The 14,663-nt window shown below is 33.7% G+C and overlaps 1 long non-coding RNA gene and 1 pseudogene across 1 annotated transcript in view; one reads left to right on the top strand and one right to left on the bottom strand.

The window, feature by feature from the left end:
- Positions 1-14,663, top strand: part of LOC141497894 (uncharacterized) — a 100,310-nt gene that overhangs the window by 65,423 nt on the left and 20,224 nt on the right. The gene's annotated exons all lie outside the window — the stretch shown is intronic.
- LOC141501367 (U6 snRNA-associated Sm-like protein LSm2 pseudogene) lies at positions 13,615-14,022 on the bottom strand (annotated as a pseudogene).

The raw sequence follows: 14,663 nt of genomic DNA, 5'->3' as shown, positions 1-14,663 counted from the left end.
AGTCAATAGCATTAAATTATGAAAATTGATCAAGAGAGGTAATGACCAAAAAGCTAAAGAAAAGTGTTAGATATTGTGAAGAGAGATGTTTCAGGAGAATTGTAGTGAAATAATCTAGCTTGCAAAGAAAAATTGAGGAGGGAGTCAATGCTATATATACTAGTTTTTCTAGAGCTTCAGCTATGAAACTTCAGAGGGTATATAGCAGAGTCAAGAGAAGATATTTCAATCATTTCATTTTTCCTCCCATCAAGTTTGGTCTTTTTTGGCAAATTCTTCACTTATTCATTTGACAATTATTAGATGATTGACACATACTCAGTATTAATATTACTTGATTGCAAATTGTATAGATTGTAGGACTTGAGGGGAAATAATTTGATCAAAGAACATTTTTTTTGCCTTTGTAGTTTTTAACCTGTATGTACTTTGGACATAGACAGTAGTATATAATTGTGGTCATAAATGTTGAGTTGAATCATAACAATATATAATTAGTCATTTCTACTGAAAAAGAAAAATAATTGTCCTGATTTTGCCCCATTTGAATACCTGAAGAGGATATGAAGAGGTGTTTTAACTCTTTCAAAGAAGAAAATAGGGGAAAGATTTTTTTGTTTTGGTAAATAGCATCAGATTTCAGGCTCATCAATATACTTCATCATCATTCTATGGGAAAATTAACATAAATGAGTAAGATTCTTCATGAATAGATTTCATGCTCTTTAATATACATTATCTTCATTCTGTAGTAAATTTAACATAAATGAATTGGGATCTTTATGCTATTTCTGAATCAACTGTCTATGTAGTCAACTTTGGTTTATTAAAACAAATATCAAAGTTATGATCAAATTAAAAGAAAAATAATATTCCTCAATTTAGGTACATGTAATTTCATTTGTTTAAAAAATTAGTTAATGTCAACAAAGGAAATAAATAAGGGAACACATATTGTCATACGTATCATTATTTCTAAAGCAAATTTAATTGATGTAAAGCAATTTTCATGATTATGGCATTGAATGAGTCTGAAAGCATCCTTACTGAGCAATCACTTGATTGGCCTAGCCAATTGAAGAGATAATTTTGATTTTTGATTATAAACTGATTTGACAATTTTTACTGAGACAATATGAGTAATACAGAAGTATTTTATACAGCAGAATAATAGAGGAAAAACAGATTTATAAAATTTAGAGAATGACAATTTACAAAATCTTTCTTACGGAACAAAGAAGAAAATAAGGAGATATTCTTGCTAAAAAGTATCTTTCATTTTTTAATATAGAAAGTCCATTATAAAGTCTTGTTGCAATTAAAACCTTCCATACTGCTATAGTGGAGAAGGGACCCTCCTTACTTTTCCAGGGCAGAGGGGAGTACTTGTGGTCACCTGCAGACCAGAGCATAGGCCCGGAGAGCAGTCAGAGTCTCACGTAAGACCTTGGTAGGGGCAGTCCCAAAACTCCTCAAAAGCTTGGAAAATGTGCTAAAATCAGGTAATAGGTGGAGAATGGACAAACAGAAGAATTTGAGCATGAAAAAATACTTGGGTGCCATGGAAGACCAAAATACACACTCAGAAGATGACAAAATCCAAACTACTTATCCAAAACCTCTGGGAAGACTATGAATTGATCTCAGGCTATGGAAGAGTTCAAAAAAGATTTTGAAAATCAAGTAAGGGAGGAAGAGGAATAATTGAGAAGAGAAATGAGAGCAATGGAGGAAAATCATGAAAATCAAGTCAGAATTTTGATGGATGAGTTCCAAAAAAACATTAAGGAAAATAACATTTTACAAACCAGTTTAGGTAAAATGGAAAAATCAGTTCAAAAGATCAATAAGAAAAGAATGCCTTAAAAAGCAGAATTGACCATATAGAAAAGGAAATTAAAAAAAACTCTCTGAAGAAAATGATTCCTTCAAATGTAGAATGGAACTAAGGAAAACTGATGACTTTGTGAGAAATCAATAAACAATAAAACCAAACCAAAAGAATGAAAAATTAGAAGAAAATGTAAAATATCTCATTGGAAAAAACAACTGATCTGGAAAATAGTTCCAGGAGAAATTATTTAAAAATTATTGGGTTAACTGAAAGTCATGACCAGGAAAAGAACCCAGACTTCATTTTTAGAGAAATTTTCCAGGAAAATTGTCCAATATTCTAGAAGCAGAGAGAAAATTGAAACTGAGAGAATCCAGTGATCGTCTCCTGAAAGAGATCCCAAAATAAAAATTCCCAGGAATATTATAGCCAAACTCCAGAACTCTCAATTCAGGGAAAAATATTACAAGCAGTCAGAAAGAAAAATTCAAATATCATAGAACTATAGTCAGAATTATACAAAATTTAGCAGCATCTACGTTAAGTGATCATAGGCCTTGGAATATGATATTCCAGAGGGCAAAATTGCATTATAACTGAGAATCAACTACCCAGAAAACCTGAATACACTCTTTCAGACAAAAAAAGATGAACATTCATTGAAAAAGAGCACTGGCCTTGGAATCAGGAGGACCTGAGTTTGAATCTGAACTTAGATAATTAATTCTTACTTAGCTGTGTGACTTTGGGTAAGTCACTTAATCCCATTACCTTGCAAAACCAAAAAAATATAGATTTTTGCTCTAAGAGAATAATTTTCAAACAACTTGTTATATGTCTCCCCTTAGTCTGTTTTACAGATGGAACAAATTAAAGGGAAAGGCATTTGGTCACTTTAGATGGATTCTAGTTCAAAGCCTGCCAATGGAAGCCTTTGTTCATGCATCTAACCTCATCCAAGCTTTGAGGATGGTATAGGGTATGAAACATAGGAGTGAAACTGAGAGTGAAATAGATTGAGGAAAGTCTCATATCAGGAAAATGAGGTCCATGATCAGAATCAACACAAAATGTGAAAAATCTTTTGCTGTTGTTACTGAAACAATCAAGGTTATGTGATTTGTCCAGGGTCACATAAGCTAGCAAGTTTCTAAGGCAAGATTTGGACTCAGGTCCTCCTGCTTCAAGGGTCAGATGCTATATCCACTGTGCTAACTCACCTGCCCCTGAACAATCACTTTTAGATGTATTTTAGACTGACCAAGGAAGGAAGCTGGAAATTCATGGATTTGGGTAAAAGTTTCAGTTTAGTCACTCACTGGAAGATTCTTAGTTGGTCATAGGGTTATGGTGTGGTCTTCGAGTATCCAGTGTCTGCTTCAAGGTCTCATTCTGAAGGGAGGCTTAACAAACAGTCCTTTTCCAGTGACTTCAAGAGATAGTCCCCTATGAGGAACTTTTGACATTCAAGTATGTGGCTATGGACATTTCCCATGACAAATGGGAAAACATGTACCATTCTTAGAAGTTGGAGAATTCTCAGTGATGCTGGAGAACTATAGGAACCTTGTCCTCCTGGGACATATAGTTTGGAAACAAGATGTGATCTCTCTCTTGGAAGAAGGGGAATTCTCTCAGATCCAGGACAGAAAAAGTACTAAGAACCATGTCTCTAGATGGGAAAGCTAGTTTTGGAACTGAGTTGTCTCAGGAAAGATTCAGAAGGTATAGTTTCTATATCTCTATATGGGAAAAAGCCTGGGAATATTATGTCAGATTGGAGGGACTACAGAGGAATCAAGAGGAAAAACTTTCAGCTTTACTCAACCTCGGAACCAACATACTGGAGAGGATCCTTATGATTATAGAAAGGTCTTCTACTTGTGCTCACAGTTTAACTGTGACATCAGAGACTATGTGCTGGAGAGAAACCTGAAGAATGTCATGTGTGTGAAACAAAATTTCAATAAAACAAATACTTTAAAGACTGTCAGAAAATTCACACTCAAGAGAAACCATATCAACATAAGGATTATGTGAAAGTATTTGACAGGAGATTACAATTATCTTCACATCAGAAACTGGTTACTGGAGAGAAACAGTATGAAACTAAAGATTGTGGGAAGGCCTTCTGTTGGAGTTCACAGTTAACTGTCTATCAGAGAATTCATACTGAAGAGGAGTTTTAAAAATAAAACTGTTATATGAAAGCTTTCTGCATTAAAATATACCTTACTAAACATCAGAGATTTCATACTGGAGAGAAGCCTTAAGAATGTAATTATTTTGCTAAGGTATTCAGTTGGAGTTCACAGTTAACTGGATGCCAGAGAATTCATACTGGAGAGAGAGCCTAATAAATGTAACTATTGTGGAAAAGTCTTTCCTTGGAGTTTACAATTAAGTGGACAACAAAGAATTCAAACAAGCAAAAACTTTATAAATATAAAGATTGTGGAAAAGTCTTCCACTAGAGTTCACAGTTAGACATCAGAGAAACCTTGCAAGTGTAATGATTATAAGAAAACCTTTCACCAAAATTTACAATTAAGTCTACATCAGTGGAGTCATACTAGAGAGAAATCTTAAAAATGTAACAATTGGGAAAAGACCTTCCACCAAAGTTCTGATTTAACTTTACATGGAAGAATTCTTACTGGAGAGAACATTTTCAAATGTAAAAATTGTGGGAAATCTCATAACAGGAGTTTAGAGCTAACCCAACATTACAGAATTCATATTGGAGAAAAACCTTACAAGTGTAATGAATGTGAAAAGGCCTTCCATATCAAAAAACATTTTACTGGACATCAGAGACTTCAAACTGAGGAAAAAACATATAAATGTCACAACTATGGAAAGTTCTTTCACTGGAGCTCACAGTATATCAGAAAATTTGTACTGGCAGAGATTTCTCCACTGATCTTCCAAGTTGTGCTTGATGTTCCCTTGGTTGGCAGATCAAGAAACTGCTTCTGCTGTCAGGAACGGGCACTCCCAGGGACTTCCAGGACCCTGGAGAGCTGCTCTGGTGTGATGATCCTGCCTCCAACTTCATGAAATAGAATTTTCCCATGATCTTATCTAAATGTCTACCTTGGGCTTTAGAATAGCCTCTCTATATCTTTCTGTGGGTTCTGTCTCTCAAAAATTTAGTTAGAGTTATAATTTTAAGTTTTTTGAGACATTTTGGAGAGAGCACCTAGGAAAGGCTGTTCTCATGCTGCCATTTTGGCTCTGCCCGCCCCCCCCCCCCAAGTTTTATTGATTTTAGTGATTTTTTTCATAGAAATAGTTTTTAGTTTTATTTCAATAGTTCAATATTTATCACATTTTTAATTTTATTAATCTCTCCATTGAGTCTCAGAATTTCTAAATTGATATTTAACTAGAGATTTTTAGTTTTTTCTTTTTTTAACATGCCAAATTCATTTATCTCTACTTTCTCTATTTTATTAATATCAGCATTGACAGGTATAAAAATTTCCCTAAGTACTACTTTTTTGTATATCCCTTGAATTTTATTATTTTGTCTCATTATTGTCCTGCTTTTTGATGAAATTATTGATTGTTTCTATGATTTATTGTTTGACCCAAGTGTTCCTTAAAATTAAGTTAGTTTCCAATTAATTTTTTAGTCTACCTTTCCATGGCCCTGTATTATATGTAATTGTTATTGCATCATGATCTAAAAAGGATCTTTTTAATATTTCTACCTTCTGCATTTGATTGTGAGGTTTTGTGCTCTAAACATAGTCAATTTTGTTGCAGGCATTATGTATCACAGAGATTAAGGTATATTCCTTTCTATCCCTTCTCATTTTTCTCTAGACTTCTATCATATAGAACTTCTCTAAAATTGTATTAAGCTCCTTAATTTTGTTTATATTTTTTGGAGGTAGATTTATCAAAATCAAGGGGGATTGAAGACCCCTACATATAGTTTTGCTATTTATATCTTCATATAACTCATTTAACTATTCCACTAATAATTTAGTTCCTATATCACTTGATGCATATAACAGTAGTCTTATTTCTTGTCTTTGGTATCATTTTAATTGATATTTTATTTTTCAAATGACATGTTTGGAAGTTTTTCAACATTCATCCATTTACATATATTAGACAATTTTCTTCTACTCTCCTTTTCCACCTACCTCCCCTATGTGGCTAAGAGTCTAATGAACTTTATGCATTCACCTTTGTGTTTAACATGCTAACATATTAGATATTTTCTGAATGAGGAATTCGAACTAAGGGGAAAAAGAAAACCATGAGATAGGAAAGAAAACATAAGAAAAATCTTTAAAAAGTGAACATAGTAGTCATTCAGATTCTGTAGTTTGTTTTGTTTAATTCCTTCAACTAGATGTGAGTGATAATATTCATAATCATTCTCCCAGGGTTGTCCTGGCTCTCTGAACAGCCAAGAGGTGCATCCGTCACAGTTGATAAACTTACAATGTTGTTAATGTGTACAATGTTCTCTTATTTCTGCTCCCTTTGTTGATCATTAAATCATGTAATTCTTTCTCTGCTTCTTGCCAACCTCTCCAACACTGATCATTTTCCCTTTTGGTCAGCTTAGTCAATTTGAGATGTGTGAGGTGCTACCTCGTAGTTGTATTAATTTGTATTTCTCTGAAAAGTCATGATTTGGAAGATTTTTTCATATGATTATATATAGCTTTAATTTCTTCATTTGAAAACTTCCAGTTCATATCCTTTGACCATTTATGAACTGGGGAATGAATTGTGACCTCACAAATTTGATTCATTTGTTTATATATTTTAGAAATGAGAGCTCTATAAGAATCTCTAGCTGCAAAATTGTCTTTTTCCTTCTAATCTTGGCAGCGTTGGTTTACTGCTGCAAAAGATTTTAATGTAGTCAAATCTTGTAAATTATAATGTACTCTAATTCTTGTTTGGTCATAAATTTCTCTCCTTTCCATAGAAGTGAAAGGCTGAGCATTTTTTATCTTTTAATCAGGGTATGGTATCTCCCTTTATGTCTAAACCCTGTACCCATTTTGATCTTATTTTAGTATAAGGTGTGAGATGTGGGTCTATGCCTAGTTTTTGCCACACTTCTTTCCAGTTTTCCCAATAAATTTTAATGAAAAGTGAGTTTTTCCCCCAGAAGCTAAAGTCTTTGGGATTTTCAAGCAATAGATTACTATAGTCAGTTACTACTGTTTTGTTGTACCTATCCTAATCCACTGGTCTTCCCCTCTATTTATTAACCAGTACCAGGCAGTTTTGGTGACTGCCACTTTATAGTATAGATTTAGATCAGGTAGAGCCAGATCACCTTCCTTCACATTTTTTTTCATAAGTTCCCTTGATATTCTTGACCTTTTGGTGTTCCAGATAAAATATATTACTAAATTTTTAAGTTAAGTAAAATTGTTATTGGGTAGTTTGACTGTCAAGGAACTAAATAAGTAATTTAATTTGAATAGAATTGTCATTTTTATTTTATTAGTTCAATCTAACCATAAGCAAGTGATATTTTTTCCAATTCTTTAGATCTGACTTTATTTGTGTGAAAACTGTTGTGTAATTGGGTTCATACAGTTTCTGGGTTTGTCTTGGGAGGTAGAATCTCAAGCATTTTATGCTGTCTGGATTTACTTTAAATGGAATTTCTCTTTCTTTCTCTTGCCTTTGGTCTTTTCTGTTCATACATAGAAATAAATGAATATTTCTGGGAGTCTATTTTATATCATGCTACTTTGCTGAATTTGTTCATTATTTCTAGTAGATTTTAGATGATTTTCTAGGGTTCTCTGAGTGTACCATTATATTGTCTTCAAAGAGAAAGTTTTGCTTCCTCATTGCCAATTCTAATTCCTTCAATTTCTTTTACTTCTCTTATTGCTAAAGGTAACATTTCTAATACCATACTAAACAGTAATGGTGATAATAGACATCCTTGTTTCACACCTGATCTTACTGGAAATACTCCTAGTTTGTCCCTATTGCATATAATATTTGTTCCTGGTTTTAGATAGATACTGCTTAATATTTTCAGAAAAACTCTATTCCTATCTTTCTTGTGTTTTTAATAGCAGTGGAAGTAGTTTATGAAAGACTTGTCAGCATCTATTGAAATAATTCTATGATTTCTATTGATTTTATTACTGATATGCTCAATTATGTTGAGGAATTTCCTAATATTTAACTATCTGGGACCACCTCATAATGGTGTATTATCCTAACAAAAACTTACTGTAAATTCTTTGCCAAAATTTTATTAAGATTTTGAATTCAATGTTCATTAGAGAGATTGGACTATAATTTTAATTGTCTGTTTTGACTCTTCATGGTTTATGTATCAGCACCATATTGCTGTCATAAAAGGAATTTGGCAGAACTCTTTTTTAAAAAAAGTTTATATAGAATTTGAATTAATTGTTCATTAAATGTTTGACAGAATTCACTTGTAAATTCATCTGGACATGGAGACTGTTTCTTAGGGAGTTTATTGATGGTTTCTTCAATTTCTTTTTCTGAAATGGGGTTACTTAAGTAATATATTTCCTCTTCATTTAATCTGGGTAGTTTGTATTTCTGGAAATATCCACTCATTTCAAATATTCTGCAAATATTCATCAAATTTATTGGTATATAGTGTGCAATATAGTTACAAATTATCTCTTTAATTTCCTTCTAATTGGTGGTTTTTTGATTATCAGAATTTCTAATTTGGTATTTAGTTGGATATCTTTAATTTGTTCTCTTCCTAACTTTTTTAGCTCCTTATTCATTTCCTTGAACTCCTCTCTTTATTTTATTCATATAAGAATTTTAAATTAAATTTTGCATTATCTTTTCATAACCCTTTATTACATATAATTTTAATTGCATCATGATCTGAACACTATGCACTGATTACTTCTGACTTTCTGCATTTGGTTTCTGCATAAGGTTTCTGTGTTCTTAGTATATGGTCAATTTTGGTATAGGTGTCATGTACTGCAGAGAAAAAGCTATATTCTTTTCTCTCCCCATTCAATTTTCTCCAAATGTTTATCACATCTAAGGTTTCTAAGATTTTATTTACCTTATTAACCTCCTTCTCATTTATTTTGTGGTTAGATTTATCTAGTTCTGAGAGAAGGAAGTTGAGGTGCCTCACTATTATAGTTTTTCATTCAACCTCCCTAATAATTTGGATGCTATATACTGTGTATATATGATTAATAATCATATAATATCATTGCCTAATGTAGTTTCCTTCATTTTCCTTTTTAATGAGATCTATTTTGGCTTTTGGTTTGTCTGAAATTAGGATTGTTACCCCTGATTTTTTTTTACTTCCACTGAAGCATAATATATTTTGCTTCAGTCTTTTACTCTTACCCTGTATATCTCTCTGTTTCAAATGTGTTTCATGTAAACAACTTATAGTAGGATTTTGGTTTTTTCATCTGCTACCTGCTTTTATTTTATGGGAGAGTTTAACCCATTCACATTTACAGTTAATATTAGTTATTCCATACTTCCCTCCCACTACCTTTGCCATTTATACTTTTCTTTTTCTGTTCCTCATTTTCCTTCTCACCAATTTTTTCCACCCTTTCCCCTTTAACTTTTCTTTTAAATTTTAACTTTAATGTTCACTTTTATCTTTGACTTCCCTTTTATTAGTCCCTTCTTCCTTTTTCCTTCACTTCTCTTCCTCAAGGTGATAATTCTGTGCAATTCTGATTGTTCTTCCTTTGTATTTGAATAACTTCTTTTTGGCTCTTTGTTGCATTTTCTCCTTTATTTGAAGATTCTGAAATTTACTATGATAGTCCTTGGAGTTTTTATCCTGAGGTCTCTTTCTGGAGGTGCTCTGTGTATTCTTTCATGGACTGTTTTGCCTTATTGTTCTAGCATACTGGGACAGTTTTCCCTGATAATTTCCTGAAAAATATTTTCCAGGCTTTTTTTTTTATCTGAGACAGGGTGTTCCAAAATGAGGCTTCTATACAGCTCACAGTGTGATTTTTTTGCAACCTCCTGTGAATTTATTAAATGCTTTACTAAATGAAGCTGAGCTACTGCAGAGCTCTCATTAAAATGGCAAATCAAAATTTGTTGTCTATTGCTTCAATAAAAATTTTTAATACTAATGTTGGACAGCCCTGATGTAGGCTTTCTAGTAGACCAATAATTTGAAAATTATCTATTTGTTTTCCAGGTTGTTTGTTTTTCCTAAAAGGTATTTTATATTTTCTTCATTTTTTTCAACCTTTTGATTTTATTTTATATAATCTTGGTATCTCAGGGTTTCAATAGTTTCTACTTGTCTAATCCTAATTTTTAAAGTTTTATTTTCTTCAATTAGCTTTTGTGTTTCTTTTTCCAATTGTTTGATTTTATTTTTGGTATTTTCTCCATTGATTATTTTTATTTTTAAAGGAGTTGATTTCTTCATTCAATTTTTTTTATAATTTTCCTGCTTGGCTCGCATTTCTTATTTTTATTTTTATTTTTCCTCTCTTCTTTGTTTTTAAATTCTCTTTAAAGTGCTTCTATGAGGTTTTGATTTGATGCCAATCCATAGATTCCTTTGAGATTTCCCATGTAGATAATGTCATTGCTTTCTTCTTCTAGGATGGCATTTTTATATGCATAGTAGCTTTCTATGGTTAAACTCTTTTAGTATTTTTGCTCAATTTTGATTGTTGAGTTCTGATCCTTGGGTATAGACCTGAGCTTTTTGTATAAGGACTGGGACTTGAAACCTGGCTTTTTGTTCCACAAGATGCTGTCTATGCAGCCCAGGCATTGCCTATGTAGAAGTTTGCTTCCTCCTTTGTGTCCAGGCTCTGCCTATGCAGTAGTTTGTTCCCACTTAGTCCTGTCTTTTGCCAAAGTGGCAGTCTTTCTTGGATCTAGAACCCTCACTGTTGGGTTGTAATCCAGCTGCTGGTACCTGTGCTGTTGTCTAGAAGCTGGATATGGGCTGCAGTTACTAAAAGACTCTCTCTGGCTTTCCTGTTCTCCTGCCTAGTTGAGCTTTACTTAGCCTTTCCCCCTGAAGACACTGACTTTCAATGAAGTTTCTCCATGATGTCTACAGTTGAAAACTTGTTTTGATCTTTTCTTTTGGTGGTATCTGTAATTTTAATGTGTGAGTAGAATCTTTGTTTAACATTAAGCTCCTGGAGAATGCTAGCTTCATATCTTACCTCTGCCCTGGAAGTTTTTTCTATTGTATCTTTTATCATGATGTAGTTTCCTTGCTTATATTTTTAAATTAGATATATTTTTACTTTCACTTTATCTGAGAACAGGATTGTCACCCTGCTTTTTTTCATTTAATGTGAAGCATAATATATTTATATGGTTTCATTTAATCTGAAGCATAATATATTCTGATTCAGCCTGTAATCCAAAAGTATTTCTTATAAACAATCTATTATATAATTCTGGTTTTTACTCCAGTATTCTATCTCCTTCAGTTTTACAGGAAAGTTCATCCCATTCACATTTACTGTTATGATTATTAATTCTGTATTTCACTCCATCCTATCTTCCTTCTTTTCATACATTTTGCTCTCCTTTACCTTCTTCTTCCTCACCAGTGTTTTGCTTCTAACCACCACCACCACCTCCCTCAACCTGCCTTCCCTTTCATCTTTTCCCCTTCCTTATAATTCCCCTCTCCCCTCCTATTCATACCATCCCTTCTAACCTTCCTGTTCAAGCTGATCTTTTCCTTTTCTTTCCCCTTTTCCCTCATAATTCCCTATAGGGTGAGATAAATTTCTAAATGCATCTGTGTGTGTATTACCTCCTTGAGCCATATCCATACGATTAAGATTCAAGTAATCCTCACTTTCTCCTTTCTTTTCCTTTATTGAAATAGGTTCTGTGTGCCTCTTCATGTGATGTAATTTACATTATTCTGCTTCTCATTTTTCTCTTTTCATAGTACAATCCCTTTCAATGCCTTACAGTTCTATAAAATCACATAAAAACATCAACTTGTGCCCACACCCTTTAAGTATACTCTTTTAAATGGCAATGCAATTCTCAAGAGTTACAAGCTCCATCTTCCAGTGTAGGAATGTAAACACTTTAATCTTCTTGAATAACACTTTTTCCCTTTCCTGTTTGCCTTTTTTACATCTCTTGAGTCTTGTGTTTGAAGATCTAATTTTCTTTTTAGCTCTGATATTTTCATCTTGAAAGCTTAAAAGTCTCCTATTTCATTGAAAGTCTACCTTTTCTCTTTAAAGAATATGCTTGGTTTTGTGGGGTAATTGATTTTTTGTTGCAATCCAAGTTCTTTTGCTCTCCAGAATATCATATTCCAGGACTTCTGATCTTTTAAAACTGAAGTTGTTAAGTCCTGTGTAATACTTATTATGACTCTTTAGTATTTGAATTGTTTCTTTCTGGTTATCTATAGTATTTTCTCTTTAAACTGATAATTCTAGAATTTGACTATAATCTTTGGAGTTTTCATTTTGAGATCTCTTTTAGATGGTGATCAATGGACTTTTTCAATGACTATTTTGCCACCGGTCCAAGGATATTAGGGTAATTTTCCTGGATAATTTTTTGAAAGATATTATTCAGGTCCTTTTTTTGATCATAGCTTTCAGATAGTCCAATAATTATTAAATTGCTTCTCTTGGAACTATTTTCCAGGATAGTTGTTTTTCTAATAAAGTATTTTAAATTTTATTTTATTTTATTTTTTCATTTTTATAATTTCGTTTGACTGATTCTTGATGTGTCATGTAGTCATTTGCTTCCACTTGTCCAATTCTAACATTTAAGAAATTTTTTTTCAGTTAGCTTTTTTAATCTCCTTTCCAATTTGAACAATTCGATTTAAAAAAAAACGTTGTTTTCTACAGTAGAATTTTCTGCCATTTGGTCAATCCTGTTTTTAAATAATATTTTTCTTTTTCATTTAGTCAATTGTATTTTATAAGAAGTTGTTTTCTTCAGTCAATTTTTGTGCTTCCTTTTTTAAAGATGTTGACACTCTCTTCTATAATTCTCATTTTTTCCCCTAATTTTTCTTCAACATCTTTTACTTGATTTTTAAAATCCTTTTTGGACTCCTCTAAAAGGAATTTTTGGGTTTGAGATCAGTCCATATTGCCCTCTGGGGCTTCACTTGTAGTCCTTTTTCCAATGTCCTCTTCTCACTATTTTCTATAATTATGAATTTTTTTCTGTTGTGGTTTTTAAAGTTGAGCTCTGCTCTTGGAGCACAGAGGGCACTGTCTCCATGTTCTTGTTCTGGGTCCAGGGGCTTGCTCATGGACTTTCTGTGCTAGGCCCTTAGATGCTAGTAGCTTGCCCATTGTGTTATAGTTACCCAGCTTGTCATGACTGACTTGCATGGTTTCTGGGGTTTACAATTTGCCTTCTGTGCTGGGACTGGAACCCTCTCAGCTGACATGCTGTACTACTAGTCTGCTAGACTATGACTGAGGAACCTCAGTTGCTGATTTTTTTTTTTCCTGAGGATCAAACTTTATTCCCATTGTGGGAGGGGTTCTTTTTATTCCCCAATTTGGGATACATCTCTATCCTGGGGAGACAAGTCCCATTATCTTCCATCTACTTTTCATCTTTCCAGCAAGGAGAAAGAAACAAGGAGTTTGAGAACAGGACAAGATGAATGCTCTATGCAATACCTCTCCCTCCCCTATCCATCCTTCCTCTCATTACAGGGGACACCTTTCCCCCTGCCTTATGACTTTTAGCAACCATTCTGTTATTTCCCTTGCCCCTCCAAAAAAAATCCCCCCAAAACCCTCACTCCTGAGCTAGGGGAGTAGGGGGGAGTCCAGGGCAATGTGAGTGTCATATATGTACTAGCAGCAGTCACTACTGTTTCTGCTGCATAGCCTCCTTCCGAGCTGCTTCCTGTAGTAGCTGGGTGTCAACTTCATCTGCTGGCAGCTGCATGTATCTGACCGCAGAGCCTCGGATAAAACAATTCTTCACTGAGAGCATGTGAGGATATTTCTCTGGATCTGTCACACTGATATCTGTTAGTTTGATGTTGCGATACTGGTCCACAGAGTGCAGAGTCCCACAGATGCTCAAGTCATTCTTGAGTTCCACCACCACATCCTTTCCCACAAGTGACTTGAAGAAGGAGTAGAAGAACATGATCCTCGCGCGTGGCTCGGGTCCGGGAGAAGGCAGAGGAGCGGCTTAGTTCGGGCGGCGGAGAGGCGCGGGCCGCGAGAGCTGCTGGCCACCACGGAGTACCAGTTGCTGATTTTTGCTATGACTAAGAACTTCTCTTTAACTTGCCTACACCATTCTTGCTCTGGGCTGTGCTCCCCTTCAACTTAAGTGAGATAGAAGTCTTTCCTGAAGTCTTTCTAAGATATTTTAAGATATAAAATTACTCCACTATTTCAGAGTAAAATTCTTTCTGAAGTCTTTTAAAGGCTTGATTTAATGTTCTTTTTGAGGGAAGCTGTAAAGAGCTTAGGGAATTTCCTGGCTTTTCTCTGCCATCTTGACTCTGTCTCCCCTAATAAAGCATTTTTAAAAGAAAAGAAGATGGGTTGGAAATTTAATTACTGATGTATAACTAAGGAAAAGATTTTTTACTTCATGATTATTCATATAATTAGAAAATAAATATCTAGCCAAAAAAAGTCCCTAAAATGTTAGGTCTAGCGCTCATAGAATGTTACCCAATTGATCAGAATTCAGTTTCACTGTTTCTGTTCATTGACCATTAGTGATGACATGTTTTAGAGAGTTTTCTCACTCTTAATAATTCTTTTATCTCCATTTTTCATGGCCTTTAAAAGCCATAAATTTAGCCACTTCTTTGTTATTT

This window comes from Macrotis lagotis, chromosome X (assembly GCF_037893015.1).
Source record: "Macrotis lagotis isolate mMagLag1 chromosome X, bilby.v1.9.chrom.fasta, whole genome shotgun sequence".
Taxonomy (NCBI): domain Eukaryota; kingdom Metazoa; phylum Chordata; class Mammalia; order Peramelemorphia; family Peramelidae; genus Macrotis; species Macrotis lagotis.
Note: the sequence above shows the minus strand (reverse complement) of the source record. Positions and strands in the feature narration are given on the sequence as shown.